Here is a 16430-nt window from a genome sequence, read left to right as displayed (position 1 = left end):
AATCGGCAAAGTTGTTTTGGCTTCAATGAAAGAGAATGATATGTTATGCTCCAGTAAGAATGTTACCGCAATGCATCGAAGCCGATCCAGACCCGATATTGGTCTTGTTCTTAATACAATCATTGTTTTAATAAGTAATATCGCTTTTGCAACCCTTCTTGTGAACATTAATGTTTGTTTGTGATGAATGAATATCTTGCTTGTTGACACTGACACAAGATTCAATGACATGATTCTCTTCAATCAAGTTTAATCGGTTTACAAATCTATAATCTGAATGATTAAGAAAAACAATTTCCAGCAGCTTCGTGACCACTTTGCATGCATCTCTGATTATATGTATTCTTAAATGTTGTCTCGAATATATATAGGTATATTATTAGCCACTGGAACACAGAAAAACAACCATTAAAAATAAATCTAAAACTTATAATTGTACAACAGTAACTTAATATTATCTTATTCGATGTTTCCATTTATACATATTGTCAAACTGTGTTTATAAAGGTTATAAAGTTATTATCTAAAAATCAATGTAATTGAAAATGTTACTTTAATAATAAAACACGCAAAATTGAAAGTAATAGAGCTAAGAACAAAGTCTAGTGAGAGTAATGAAAATAGATAGGTACCAAAATAATACTTTCATGGTCTCAATTTCAAACTCAAAAGAAAAAATCCAACAGATTGGAATATGGACATAATGCTAAACAGTATAAGAAACATGAGAAAAGAAACATTTTTTTTATAAATTTCTTGCAGTATTTATCAGATTATCACTTCTAAATAGTAAGTGTTGTACCGTTTATATGTGGGTGTATACACAAGTATGGTATACTGAATATTTCAGACGAGCAGAATGGGCCGGAATTGAACAGACAGTGCAAGTACAACCGAATCGAAATTACCTCAACCTTGTCCCAGGACATATGTACCATCATATCAGTGTAAAGTTCAAATATTCAGTAAACAGTAAGTAAATGTGTTTTGATGTATAAAAAAGGAGACATCTATGAATATAAAACTATCTCGGTAATAACGTGTTGGAAGGCAGGCAAACAGAAATGTGTCTGGATAGAGTGACATATCCAACCGATTTCAACCATCTGAGCATTTTATAACTTTATTTGTTTCATTTTCATTTCATAACTTTATTTGTTTCATTTTCATTTTATAACTTTATTTGTTTCATTTTCTTTTAACAACTTATTTGTTTCATTTTCATTTTATAACTTCATTTGTTTCATTTTAATTTAATAACTGTATTTGTTTCATTTTCATTTGATAACTTTATTTATTTAATTTTCATTTTATAACTTTATTTGTTTCATTTTCTTTTAACAACTTATGTGTTTCATTTTTATTTTATAACTTCATTTGTTTCATTTTCATTTAATAACTGTATTTGTTTCATTTTCTAACTTATTTGTTTCATTTTCATTTTATAACTTATTTGTTTCATTTTCATTTTATAACTTTATTTGTTTCATTTTCATTTATAACTTTATTTGTTTCATTTTCATTTTATAACTTTATTTGTTTTATTTTCATTTTATAACTTTATTTGTTTCATAAAAAGTGCTGCCAAAACTACAGTTGACTTCACGGTTCAACTAGCAATCAAGCTAACCAAAGATATTACTATTACCTACACACTCAATGCATTCTGCTGTAATAAAAAAAATAGGTCAACATACTTAGTGCCCGGATGCATATCAGATCATGCCTATACTGGAAATCGTATTGAATGAAGACGACAAGTCAGGCTGAATTTGTAAATTCTCGAACTTAAAAAAAGATTTATCGTTCTTACAAAACTATGATATACACCTCTCATAATATGTTCTATTGTAGATCACGTTCACTATGTCAGAAAAAGTTACTCCCCGATGCAACAAGTCAGTTTTGGTTACCAAGAAATAGGTGGTGATTTTCATGTTCAGAATGGTAAATATTTTAATTCGAAAGAAACGAAAACGAAAACATGAAAACCCTAAAACAATGACCAACTTATAAAAAGGTATGGCAAAGCCAAATTCTCATTTTCTACAAAACGAATTACTGTCAGTCTAAGGGGCAATATCAGAATGTTTAATGACCTACTTCAGTTCACTCTTGAAAGAGCTTAGTATTTTTAAACTTTTTTAAACAAAATTTCAAAAGTGTTCACATATTTCCATAAAGTCAAAATATAAGTTATTGCTGTCGAGAACAAATGTTTTTATCATTTTAATTAAATACGTACGTACGGTGGCCTACAGTGGCTAACATCTATTTCATTTGATTGCTGGTGGATAGTCACACATGTTTGTCAATATAATGGAATTGTATGCGACTGTCATTTAAGTTGGTTTTTTTCTATGATATCTGTGTTGCCTAAAATTGTTACAAGACCATTCAGTGTTTTATTACCATTATAGAAACTTTTATTTTACTTATTCATAGACCTTCGATTGAAAATTGCACCAACAAAAAGGTTCTAGGTGTTATTTTCAAATTATTTTTATAAGAGAACGACTATTTATCTTCAAGGGAGGGGACATAATGTGCTAGTTTGAACCAAAAAAAAAAAATGATAACGTCGAAAAACTAAACAAACCAATTTTTTGACTCAGACGATGCAACATTACAAGAAATAACACCGTATTCAAACTGGAAATCAGAAGCACTAGCAAGGATTGAAAAATTAAGGAAAGCACCTCTCAACATTAGGTATGTACATTATTAAAAAAATTAGAATTGGAAGTAAGAAAGAAAGGTTAGAGTAAAGGAATCAACAACTTGTAGAAAGCCTATGACAAAAATGATCCACACTATAAGTAAAATTGAGAATAAAAATTGGAAATTGAAAATGGGAAATTGAAAATGGGAAATGGAAAATGAGAAATGGAAAATGGAAAATGGAAAATTGGAAATAGAAAATGGGAAATGAAAAATGGGAAATGGGAAATGAAAAATGGGAAATGGGAAGTTGGAAATGGGAATTGGGAAATGGGAGATGGAAAAGTAGCTTACATTGATTTGATACTAGATCAGTTTCGCATTTTAACGTAAGAATGTTAGTTACTTTGTTTCAAAATAAAATACTTTTCGAAAGAATGTAATAAATTGGTTGTTGATAAATAAAGGATTTAATAAAAGTAGAAAAAAAATTAATGTGCTTGTTTTTCTTGATATATGTCATTGTAAAGTTGCCGTGAAATGTTAATCTCCAGATTTTTCTTACATTTAATATTGGAACCTTCTTTCTTTCAAAACTATTAAAAAATAACAAGGATTTTATAAAACTTTTAAAAAACGGCTTTTAAAAATATATGAAAAGAAAAGTGAGGGGTTAGCAGGCAAACTTTTTAATGGCACTACATTGATAAAAACTAGAGGATTCCGAAAGTCTTACAAAAATTCAGAACAAGTGGAGCGAACATCCTTTTAAAGTTATTGACGAAACTGAATATAACAAACTCATTACTAAGTTTTATACCTACATATCTGTACCCTTAACCTAGTACTGTCGCCTAAACTCACAATCATTACAATTTGAGACTAATGAACAAACAAGAAATTGTCCTTAGCGGTAAACAAATCAGGTAATAAAAGTTGTTGCTACAGCAAACCTAGTAAATAGGCTTTGAATGAAGGTCTGAATGCAGTTTGCAGAATAGAGAATAATGGCCAAAAATTAAACATGTTAAATGGAGAAAATCAAGAAAAAAAAAAAAAAGAAGAATTGGACTCAAAAGAATATATCATAACTGTGAAAAATTCAAGAATAACATACTGATCAGAGAATGAACCATGTACAGAATAAAGAAATCATGTGGTAACAAATAAATCTAATAGTAAAATAACTTTCAAGAGAATTTTACAGAATAAGCGTTAATTTCAAGGATAAAGAAAAACGCCCCCAAAAATGAAAGACTACAGATATAGAAGACCCGCAATCCAGACTCTTATAAATGCGAAGAAAAGGTTATTTTTACCTTTAATATATCATGATGTATCAAGGCTCGTTTTAGAGCTTTTGTACACTGGATATGGGGAGGGGGGAATTGAAGTTTGTCGATATTTCTCTTTTTTCACGTTTTGAATATTGATTTTGTTGAGCTCATTTAATTAAATAAAAAAAGTGTGAAGTGCGTGAATGATCAATTTTTTTCGAAACACTATAAATTATCCGAAAATACGAAAGGTTATCATGTGGGCAATACTAAATCGCCAGTTTGCCAACACAACAAACACAAAGGCTGAACAAAGGTATCACATTATCGATGTCTTTTCAAAAGGACATAACATCTTCAATAATGTGTGAAAATTTACTGCAAAGTCCTGAAAGTCACTTTGTCTCTTTGCTACTTTGTTGTGATTTTATCTGTCTCAAATATTCAACGAAGTATGAATACCCTATCGGCTGGTATGGAAACTTTTCCAAAACCACAACATCAAGTATCCTAGACAATTTGTCCCACAAAAATATATGAATCCTCAGTAATACAACTCTTTTGCAAATATTCTTAGCACTAAATAAAGCCTATCTATTATCATATGAACTGTAAAATATTCCTTCATAGAAAGTTTTACTCTTACATGGATATAAGAAGTTGTGGTATGAGTGCCAATGAGACAACTCTCCATCCAAGTCACAATGTATAAAAGTAAACAATTATAGGTCAAAGTACGGTCTTCAACACGGAGCCTTAGTCCACACCGAACAGCAAGCTATAAAGGCCTTAAGAGTCATTCTTTGTAAGCATCAAAGGATATGGAATATTAATGGCCACTCACACTCTCAGAATTATGTCATATTTGCATTATATGTTGGACTTAACCTAATAACAATAAAAATAAATTAAATTTGAACAAAATATATGCTGTTCCCATGGTAACATACAGTCATAAATTTTGCCATCTGACCTTGCTTGGAAATTGACAAAAATGGCAAAAACTGGTATTTTTGTGATGTAATAATGATATTTTATTGATCTTTAATATCAATAAACTGTTTGCACAAGAAAAGTATAAGGTAAGATCTACCAAAACTTAAAAAAACAATATGAAATTTAGATAGTGGAAAATATGTAATTATTGAGACTTTATTGGAGGTTTTAGAAATCTTTATGGATCTCCAAAATCCCAAAATAGTACATTTCCAAATCTAAAAAAAATCAATTTTCGCGATTTTTCCAGCAAATTTTGTTTTCATCCAGATTATATCAAGACATTCAACAATCATATGGTAAAAAATTAGAATGAGTAAATTTACTAATTTTTTTTTTTTAAATTTGAAAAAACTAGATTTTTTCATCAAATTTGAGATTTTAACATTTACACCCTATTGCTTGTCTTTACTTACAGTAGTGAATTTCATGTATATTAATATTAATTGTGAAACAAATGGAATATACAACATCATGTTTGTTTTTAATGAATGGAAAGGAAATAGAAAATATCATTTCAAGGTCATTATGTTTTGTTCAAGGTCATATAAGGCCCGAGAACACAGTTATTTCGGAGTGCATTTCTTTTAGACAATAAATGAAAATTAAAAAAATCCCACCTGCGTTTTCTCAATAATATTTTTACAGCGTGTTGTACTCCTTTTGGGACAAATTATATCAAAATTATAGAAAACTTCATCAGCTCTAACTCAAATAATGGACAATTTTATGTTAAGGGGGGGAAATCTTTTGACACCTTCCGAAATGCTAATTTTTAACCTTTTTTCAGCTGGACCAAATCACTACTTAACTTTAAATTCATGACCCAATTTTTTGTTGACAGTGTATATTCATCCCCCTACTTGCTATTTGAGGCATAAAACATGAAGAAATAAATTTGGAAGTGGTATAAAAACAAATTTGCAAGTAACACACTGTCCACACTAGGGACTTACGAAAATCAAAGGACGATAACTGTGTTCCCGGACCTAATAAAGCATAAAACTTCATATATTATTTTTTTGTTCATCTATGCAACATGATAAATTATTTTCCATTTTTTTTATGGAACAGAATTTCTTTAAATTAAAATAGCCATTAACTGAAAACCTTATTTTATATATAAATGTTTGCGTGGATATCTTATGACTTGTTTAGTTTGGGATAAGTAAAACAACGTTCGTTCAAAGCTTGCAGTCGCTAATAGATAGATCATATTTAGTGAACATGTATTTCATTAAGGGAATTATTATGTTAACATCATACATGTATGTGTTGGTTTGTGTGTAATGAATCAACATACATGTATATTTAAAAAAAATCTAGAGGTTCCTATGAGTCTAAATTACTAATCAGGATTTTTAGCCTCAATAGTTTGTCATCAAAACTAACGAAATAACACACAGAACAAATGTTCAAGGTTGCTACTTTTGGTTCTAACTGTAGTTCTAATGCAACATATTGGAACTCTTTAGACTCTTGGAGCCATATTGGTCTTTAATGAATAAGGCCAAACATAACGACACTTCTTAAGTACCTTTTCGGATACGTTCTATACGGTCGGTTTTCAATCCATTTAAAAGCCCTTGAACTTGGATTGTGATCAAATTTTTGATACAATATAGGTTTCTGACACAAAATAAATGTGGTCAAAGATCTTAAAAATCTATTGCGCAATACTGTGCACTTGAAGATTTCTTCTTGAAACTTTTCAAAAAATTTGAAATTTCAAAAAATTTAAAAAAAAAAATGAACCCCCAAAAAATTGGAAAAAAAATTCGCCCCTTGGAGTAATTATCCCCAAACTCAATCCCAGCATTCCTTTTGTGGTATGGAACCTTGTAGTACAATTTTAGAGATCAATACACTTAACCACAAGTTATTGTCTGGAACCTAGAAAAATGCTTGTTTTTGGCCCCTAATTCCTGCATGTTTAGGGCAATTACTCCCATACTCAATCCCAGCCTTCCCTTTGTGATATGGAACCTTGTGGTACAATTTCAGAAAAAATCCATACACTCACACACAGGTTATTGTCAGGAAACTGCAAAAATGCTTGCTTTTGGCCCCTAATTCCTAAACTGTTAGTACCATAACCCCCAAAATCAATCCCAACGTTTCTTTTGTGGTATTGAACCTTCTTGTAAAATTTCATAGAGATCCATTCACTTCAACTAAAGTTATTGTCCGGAAACCAAATGTGTCTTCGGACGACGACGACGACGCCGACGACAACATCATAGCATTATTCGTACCCAAAAAAATTTTTGCGGTCGTATAAAAATCAGTTATTATTTCCCCAATGTAAACTTGTACAACTGATATCATTTATTATCTCTTGTATAATCATTTGACATCACTTGAGTCTGTCATGACTCACATTTTGACCTTTGGCTTGGATCCACAAAATGAAATCATCGGAAACTTGGCAGAGATGCTCCTTACACGGACCTTTTCTGAGCTCGTAGAACTTAAGGGTGATTTCGTAATTTTTCGCTGTTTTTTCGACATAGAGTATTTTGGCCAAAAAAGCCGAGATACTAAGGTTTAAGATGTGCATACTCACAAGGGTATGTAAAATTGCGTAATTCCGTAAAACTCCCTAAAAAAAACCCCTTAATTTCACAAATTTGACTTTCTTGCAAAATCATTGTTTTCGTTCATTTCAGACGACTGTTTTCAATATTCAGGTGACAGATAAATTAATACTATAATATATCATTTGAAAGGTAAATATATGGACATTTCAACAATCAATATTTTTTTTATAATATTTGACTATGTTTCGGTTCGGGCTGGGTATAAAAGTACGTTATTTTGCAATTTTCTTTAAATTTACCAAGTTTATTTATGGCAAATTTTGATATGGTTGCTATGGCAACCAATGACACAAATTTAAAGAAATTGACATATTTTTTAAAGTTTCATGGTATTGTCAACAAAATTACATAATATGAATGAAATCTGGTGATAGCCATGGCCAACTGATTTTGATGCTTACAGAGAATGTCTCTTAAAGGCTCCCAAAATGACTAGTAGAAAAACCATTCAAACTGGAAAACCAACGGTCTAATCTATATAAAAAACGAGAAACGAGAAACACTTATGAACCACATCAACAAACGTCAAATACTGAACTTCAGATTCCTGACTTAGGACAGGTGCAAACAGTTGCAGCGGGATTAAACTGTTTAATAGGTACCAACCTTCACCCGTATCTGAAACAATAGTGGAACATCACAACATAGCAACATAGAAAGACACACTTATATGCATTAACAGTACTTCACTAATCTTTGGTTAGGACTTGTGTATTCCCATATATGCATTCCTGTGTAATGCAAAACAGATGACAATAGTTTACGTGACCTATTTCAGCCAGGTAGGCTAAAACACAGACAAAACGTCAGCTAAAATAATAATAAAAAAAAACCATAACATGGAATAACTGTGTCTTTTCTCAGACTTAAATTAAAACTGAAAACTTTATACTGTTGAATCGTGTGGATTCAATATTATTCTTGGGATACTATTTAAAAAAAAAAATTGTGGATAAATGTAAACCACAAATTTAAATCTTTAACACATCACAAATTTCTATATGTTATTATGCAGACTATATATCTGTATCTTGGCATTGCACGAGGTCATGTTTTTCTATGACGTCTCAACCTAAATCCATTGGATTTTGGTGTGTACTGATTGATTATTTAGTCTTAGATGCATACTTTTTTTATTAGTTGTTAGTGGCTTTGAACTAGCAGTCAGTAACTGCGGGTACTCTCAGATCTGTACCCAGTGTCTTTTTAGTCCCCTACCGACGAAGTCGAAGGGGACTTTAGGTTTGCACTCCGTCCGTCTGTCTGTCTGTCTGTCCGTCTGTCCATCCGTCTGTCTGTTCTTCTGTCAGTTTTCTTCATGCTTGAAGATATTGATTTGATATTTGGTATATTGTTTTATCATGACAAGTTACAGATCAAGTTCGAATTTTGTTCCGGTCTGATGATTTTGTGCAGAGTTATGGTCCTTGGACTTAGAAAATTCACTCAAATAATCAGTTTTCCGCACCTTTTTTCGTCATGCTTGAAGATATTGATTTGATAATTGGTATATAGTTTTATCATGACAAGTTACAGACCAAGTTTGAATTTTGTTTCGGTTTGATGATTTTTTGCAGAGTTATCAGTTTTCAGTTTTCCGCACTTTTTTTCGTCATGCTTGAAGATATTGACTTGATATTTGTTATATAGTTTACACCATGACACGTTATAGATCAAGTTAGCATTTTGTTCCAGTACAATTAATTTTTAACCGGTAGGGGACTATGTATTGCCATGCAATACTCTCAGAATGCTTGTTGTTCCTGTGATATACAAGTACCTGGCCACGTCCACTTGTATTTGTAGTATTTGTATTTTTATCCATCTGATGAGTAAAGCCTCTTTCAACTGATCTTTATAGTTCGTTCTAATGTTGTACTGTTACACCACTGTCCCAGGATAGGGGAAGGGTTGGGACCCCGCTAACATGTTTAACCCCGCCACATTCTGCATGTATGTGCGTGTCCCAAGTCAGGAGTCTGTAATTCAGTGGTTGTCGTTTGTTGATGTGTTACATATTTGTTTTTCGTTCATTTTTTGTACATAAATTAGGCCGTTAGTTTTCTCGTTTCAATTCTTTTACATTGTCATTTCGGGGCCTTTTATAACTGACTGTGCGGTATGGGCTTTGCTCATTGTTGAAGGCCGTACGGTGACCTATTGTTGTTGATTTCTGTGTCATTTGGTCTCTTGTGGAGAGTTGTCTCATTGGCAATCATACCACATCTTCTTTTTTATAATATCAGTAGGATTTGACAAATATGGTCATGTTTACAGCAAAACATCTACTCTGAGAACAGACATCTAACGTACTTTGACCTATAATGATTTACTTTTAGAAAGTGTGACTAGGATGAAGAATTATCTCATTGGCACGCATACCACATCTTCTTATATCTATCTAAGAAAATTTTAATGGCTGGAACGAGGTATATAAAAGTGAATGTACTAAAATTTGAAATGCATTAAATTTAGTTAAGGTCCAGCCATGATACATAACGCTTTTTGCACAGGTTTTCTGTACTCGGGTATACAAAAGTGAAATGTACTTTCTTAACGGAAGGTTATGGACTTTTGTCAACAAGGTTTTTACTGTGTTTCTTTTTTTTTCATTTTTTTTCATTGATTAAAGGACAATTCATTTCATGTAGGTTTATAGAGATTCCCGATCATACTAAAATTGAATCTGTTAATACAGATAGGATTTAATTAATGGATTTTTTAAATAGATTGTGTACCTAATACATGTTATATTTAAGTTTTAAATAACATATTTTACAGGGTCATCCAATCTGGAATAGAGGAATTCCAGCATTAAACCTTTTCCGTTCTAAAGGGTAGGCTATTTAGAAAAATAGATATGATAATTTAAAAACGGAGTCAATATAAATAATAATAGTATAATAATATAATAACATAAACCGGTACACATTTAACCGTAGCAGATACCATTTCCGTCAATTAATTTCCGATCAATGACACTCGAAGTATTCATGCTCTGAAAATTGAAAACCTGATACAGACGTTGAACAGCAGATTTAATTTACCGAAAAAAGACCTAGAAATATATCCTAATATGAAATACAGTTATCTACGACCACATAAATTTGCAAAGTATTAATTAAGTCGAAAATAAAGTGATAGCGCCATGGCAAAAACAGAAATAAAGAAAACCATAAAGCAACAACAGTATAATACAAAACAAAGAAAACAAAAGATTGAGCAAGACAAACCCCAACTAAATCCAGGGTGATCTCAGGTTGGAAGGGTAAACAGATCCTGCTCCACCTATGGCATATGTAAGTAATCTGGCTTATTAATAGTGCACGTCCTAATTAAAATCACAATTGGTGGTTGATTTTATTTTATAATACTGTTGTCCGTTTCCAAGACACTTGTTTCCGGTCAAAAACTTCATAAGATACACTTGAAACCGAAGGCTTGGCTAGCGGTTAGACCAATAACTCGTAACGCGATAGCATAGCCTAAACCGTCAAAGGTCAATCGTAGTTTTAGAATAAAAATGTTGAAAAATTATGCATTTGCTAGAATTATAAGAAGCAGAACATGATCATGTAATTCCGTATGATCTATTCAAACCGTGGGATGTATGGAACGAGTAAATATATCTGATAGAAAGAAGATGGATTGATTGACGACTGTTTAACGTCCAGTGGCAAATTAAATGCATATTCAAGACGAGCACACAAAAATATGATATACATGTATATTCAATCCCATCTTTTTACTAGACCGACATGCTGAGCCAGATTTTTCAAAATGCTACTTTACAAGGTAAATGTCCCTAGGACGACATGACACCCAACTCGGACACATCATTCAGACATAGAGCCGACTAGTTTTCGCTTTTACTTCTACACTTACCGCGTTCTTTGCGGATGGCAGCAAATGCAAATACACAAATTTTCAAGTTTTTTTATTTGAAGCGGACAGGGGTGGAATCAATCACCTTCCATACTCACCACAATACCACCGAGACGATACTCTGATAAATTGAGTTTTCTACTTAAACAACATCTCATAATTTCCAAACAATACTAGATTAAATGCAAATTTGCATCGTTTATTGTAGAATGAAGGTCAGATGTCATAATATGTTCTGGGGAGTACAACATAATTGTCCAAAATGGATTTTGAATATGACTTCACCAGATCTGAACAATGCCATGCATGCTAGGATTCACGGAATGATGCAACATACCACAGGGAAGTACGTAAAAACTGAATCTTATTTTAACAATTTCATAAGCTAGATATATAAGAGTTTTATATCCAAAACTATCATCTTGTAATACGTTGCATATGCTATCAAAACACTTGTCTAAATTTTGATGAAACATATTGCATCGTCTCAACCACAATCTATTACACTTGTATGTTATATATTTATAATAGCTTCATAACAGATCCATACAAAATTGACTGCTCGTTGGTCCGGTTGCTGTCTGTTTTACACATTCTCGTTTCCAGTCTCTTTTCTATCCTCGATATTCAAAAACATACGGGTTTATTTTGTTCAGGATTTTCATTAAAACAAGTTGGAATAATGAAGGTGGTACATAACACTACAGGTAGATAACTCTGTAAAATCAGCTGAACGTTTAAATCACGTTCTATTGTTAAGAAAATATGAAGCTTTTGAATGATCAAAATTAGTGTTTGTCAAACTGCTATATATCCAAACAATTTTTTCCGATAAAGTGTCTGGTTAATTTTTTCTCAATTTTAATATTTTTGTCAAAAGGTCAAAGTAAATATTTTGTCAATATTTTATGAAAATTAAACAAGCCGAATTAATTTTAGTCAAGGTGTTAGGTACCACCTTAAAACACCTTGTGATAAATAAGTTTTGCATATTTACAAATAAGGTGTTTTATATCCTTTCATCTTCACCAATAATTAAATTTTTCATTTATAATAGCAAACATAACAAAGGATGCAAAGACGGGATGAGTATGAAATCGGCTTTTTGGTCCATAGCTTTCGATAAAACCCGGTACCTACAGTTTAATGTAAAAACATTGTACATGTATACTGTTCGATCATCTAAACACCAATCGAAAACCATATTTTAACACTTACATGAATTACGTTCAGTCGGTCTAAATCTGCTTGAATATATATTTTGATGCGTTTTTTCGTATCACCGTTGAACTAGCAATTGGGCAATCATTAAAAAGATACAAAATTAGGCTTCAGTCAATAAAACAAGAAAACTTTGCTATATTTTTTATAAATTATATTAGTATTTCATTTAGTATAGGTACTTTTCCTTCTTAGAGTTGAACTCTGGGACGTACAATGTAAACAATGAGAATTTGCATGGTGATTTCTACGAACAACGCATGTCGTATCCTAACATTACAATGAATATGTTTGAATGGATGAGATCACAGGATAAAAACATGAAACTATTTTCGAACGAATTTAACGTAATGGATTCCTCTGTAACAACAGTACATATATATCTCCGTAATATGGAGGGGAAATACAACGGTAATAAAGGGCAAAGTCGAGGAAAGAGAGACCAATACCATAGTAAAACAAAAACGTTAAACAGACAAAAAGTCTACAAAATACTACATTGAAATTTTGTTATTACATTGTAATAATATAAATCCAACCCATAAAATGTCGGAATTCATGTGCCTCGGAAGGGTATGTAGTTTCTGTCTCATTTTACCAAGCGCCATGTTTTTTCATGACGAATAAGAAGTAGCGTTGGGTGATGTCAATACAAAATGTATGTTGAAGAACAATGAAATGAAATGTCATAGAAAAATGAAAACGAGAAATCCATTTAAAACTTGCTGATAAAATTAGAAAAAAAAAACAAAAAGCATTAATCGAATACAAACAGATTTCACATGGATGGAAAAGATAACTAGGAAAAGCCAAATAAACGTACACAAAACACTCCAAAAGAAAAATCTAGCAACACGAAATCGCCTAAAAATCCGATAGAGGTGGGGAGGGGGATGGGGGTTTTAACTTAGGTTTATTTTTACAATATCAGAGATAATAGAATATCTTTTACATGTTGTGTAGCTTCTAAATGGTATTAATGCGTATTATGTAAAGTGCGTTGGACGATTTATGACACGAAATACTTATTTGGTTATAAAAAATTCACAAAAAGAATTTTGAATTAAGAGTCAGTGCTTTAAAAATCTTAAACAACACACATACTTAGTAACCTTGTCGACCACATGCTTGATCCGTTTAGAGTTCAAGCAATTCCTTTAAGTTATGATTTTTTTCCCTTATATTTTACATAATTGACTATACGAGATTTAAGATCTGTAAGCTACTGTTGCCTAATATTTGATATCATTTTTCATAAATGACGTACATTGTTCTGAAATATTAACGTAATTCGTCTTGTGCTTTTTCATGTTAACACGTTTACGTATTACGCAAAACATATGGCCAATTATTTAATCCAGGCATATAGAAACCAGGGTAAACTTTTTAAGACTTCCGGTGTACCTATTTGTGGACTTGGTGCACAGAGTCACTTCCATTTGGTTCCAAGTAGTATTGACGTGGTGAAGGTATGATACAAATTGAATTTCTTTATAAATTATAAATGCAAACATTTCTGAAATAACAAATGTTCTGAATTTAGAATTGAAAACCAGTGACAAATAACGGAACACATACTGTATAAATTCATTGGACCCATGGAAAACGACGTATACATCTTTACTTGGTCATTTGTCTGTACATTTGGAATTCCCGTGTTATTTTTTTGCAATACATTTGAGGAGAAAGAATTCAATCTATGTATTTAATGTATTATGCACAATCATGACAAATGTTAATCTATCTATTGAATCCGTTGTCAATTATGTACTTTTTCATTTCATTTTAAAATAGATTTATCAGGTATTTTAATATAAAAGTAGATGTCGGTGAGATAGAAATCCAACGACACAAAAATTAAAAACGAAATGCATAAAAAGGTCAATATGCGGTCTTCCACAATGGACAAGTGTCTGCATAATTATTATACGCAAGTTGTTGTCAATCACACGCGAAAATTCAATTATTACATTTCCTGATTACTGAAACCTTTTTGTATTTACAATGTTAGGAGGTGACATTCTTCTAGTTGTAAAGCTATTTACACCACAAATTGTTATTAATTTGTCATAGTACTGGTTAGATAAGGTAGCTGAAGCTGATTTACCACTCTGGATCACAGAACTGACAATTCACGAGGCAGACGAAAACAAAAAGGCGGCCGTCTTAGAAGACATTATGACTTTATACTTCAGTCATTCTTCAGTTCAGGAAACATATTTTGGGGTTTTCAAGACTCGTCAATACATGATCATGCTGCAGCCTTGACGTCAAATGATATTGTGGCGAGTACATTCTATTTTTAAAATTTCAATTCTTATAGGTATTATTTAAATGTTTTTAAACTCCAGATTGCCATTACCTATTTAGACATAATGTATCTAAACCTCATTAGTATTAACCAGTTCAGTGAAATCATTAGCAAAAATGTATAATGGTATTATACCATAAACTGTTTTATACCGTGTAATTATAAAAAAGTACTTCCGAGTTTCGCAAATGTAGATTAAAAATATGATACAGTGGCTAAGGTAGATAAAAACGAAACATCTGAAAAGCAGGTTTTACAAAGAAATATAAATTAAGTTGACTGCCTAGCTTTGTGGATGGTCTAGCTCATTTCTGTATTCTTTATTTTTTACGATTAGTTTTCCCTATTCTTTATTTGTTTTTCCTATTATTCCATATTTGATATATTTTAGTACCCCATTATTCTCTATTCTTTGATCCCCCAAATTCTCTCTGTTCTTTATTTTGTAGCACTTTATTCTGCACTTGTTGTCCATTATTCTCTATTCTGAAAACCTTATCCATACCCTCGTTATTATCCTATTGCAGGAATATCTAGTGCAACCTATGAAATATATCCAGCAACATTATAAGCAAATTCACTAAAAAGTGACAAGTTAATTCATCTTTGGCTTCTTGTTTTTACAGCCAAATGCCGCAGGAAGGAATTACCAGGAACTCTTTCATAAAACCTGGCGAACCAATGAAGTCTACCCAGTTGCTTCGACTATAAATGCTAAAGGATTCTTAGGAGATTACGAGGTGACATTGCTCCATCAATATAAAGTTATTCATACTGAAAATTTTACTCTAGACCACAATGGCGCAAACCCAACATTTCATATTAGAGGAACAGGTAAAACGTTTTGAATACTAGTATTACATTTTGTTTTAGTTCTGCCTGTTTAATAGTGGTTGATAAAAAAAAACGAGATGCAATGAAAACCATCAAACAATCAACAGACACATACAACAAAATTTAGTCTTCTAGAGGGAAAATAAGTTTTCAACAATAGATATATGTTTATATAATATGTCAAGCTCTAAATTTGGTAATAGATTATACAGAAACACAAATCTAGCTTCCATCAACAAAAATATCTCAAAATAACAAAACAAACATTGAAGGAATGACTGTACAAACATTTTTATCTATGAAGAAATAACCAAAATGTGGTGCGCACTGAATACCCTTGAGGCTATTTCCTAATAGACAGAAAAAAAATGTTACTATCATTTTAACTATAAATTTCATTTTTAAGGAGTAAATCTCGAAAAACGTTTGATAACATCACGGTCACATGACAAAATTATGTTTATGAGATGATTGACAAAAAACTTTCAATCAATCAGAATCAGAAGACGTGTTACATCAGAATTTAAATCACAAAGATATTACATAAGACGACGACTGATGAGGTAAATGATATAAGACAGACTCTGCGTTTTGGTTATTTGTCTTTTTATCAGGACAACACATCGACATGTGATGTGTGTTGGC

At 31.7% G+C, this 16430-nt stretch overlaps 1 pseudogene; it reads left to right on the top strand.

Moving 5' to 3' along the window:
• The first annotated feature begins 1889 nt into the window (after window positions 1–1889).
• LOC127712939 (anti-sigma-I factor RsgI6-like) lies at window positions 1890–15799 on the top strand (annotated as a pseudogene).
• The last annotated feature ends 631 nt before the right edge of the window (window positions 15800–16430 follow it).

Source organism: Mytilus californianus, unplaced genomic scaffold, assembly GCF_021869535.1.
Source record: "Mytilus californianus isolate M0D057914Y unplaced genomic scaffold, xbMytCali1.0.p SCAF_8, whole genome shotgun sequence".
NCBI lineage: Eukaryota > Metazoa > Mollusca > Bivalvia > Mytilida > Mytilidae > Mytilus > Mytilus californianus.
This window is presented reverse-complemented; position numbering and strand designations above follow the sequence as displayed.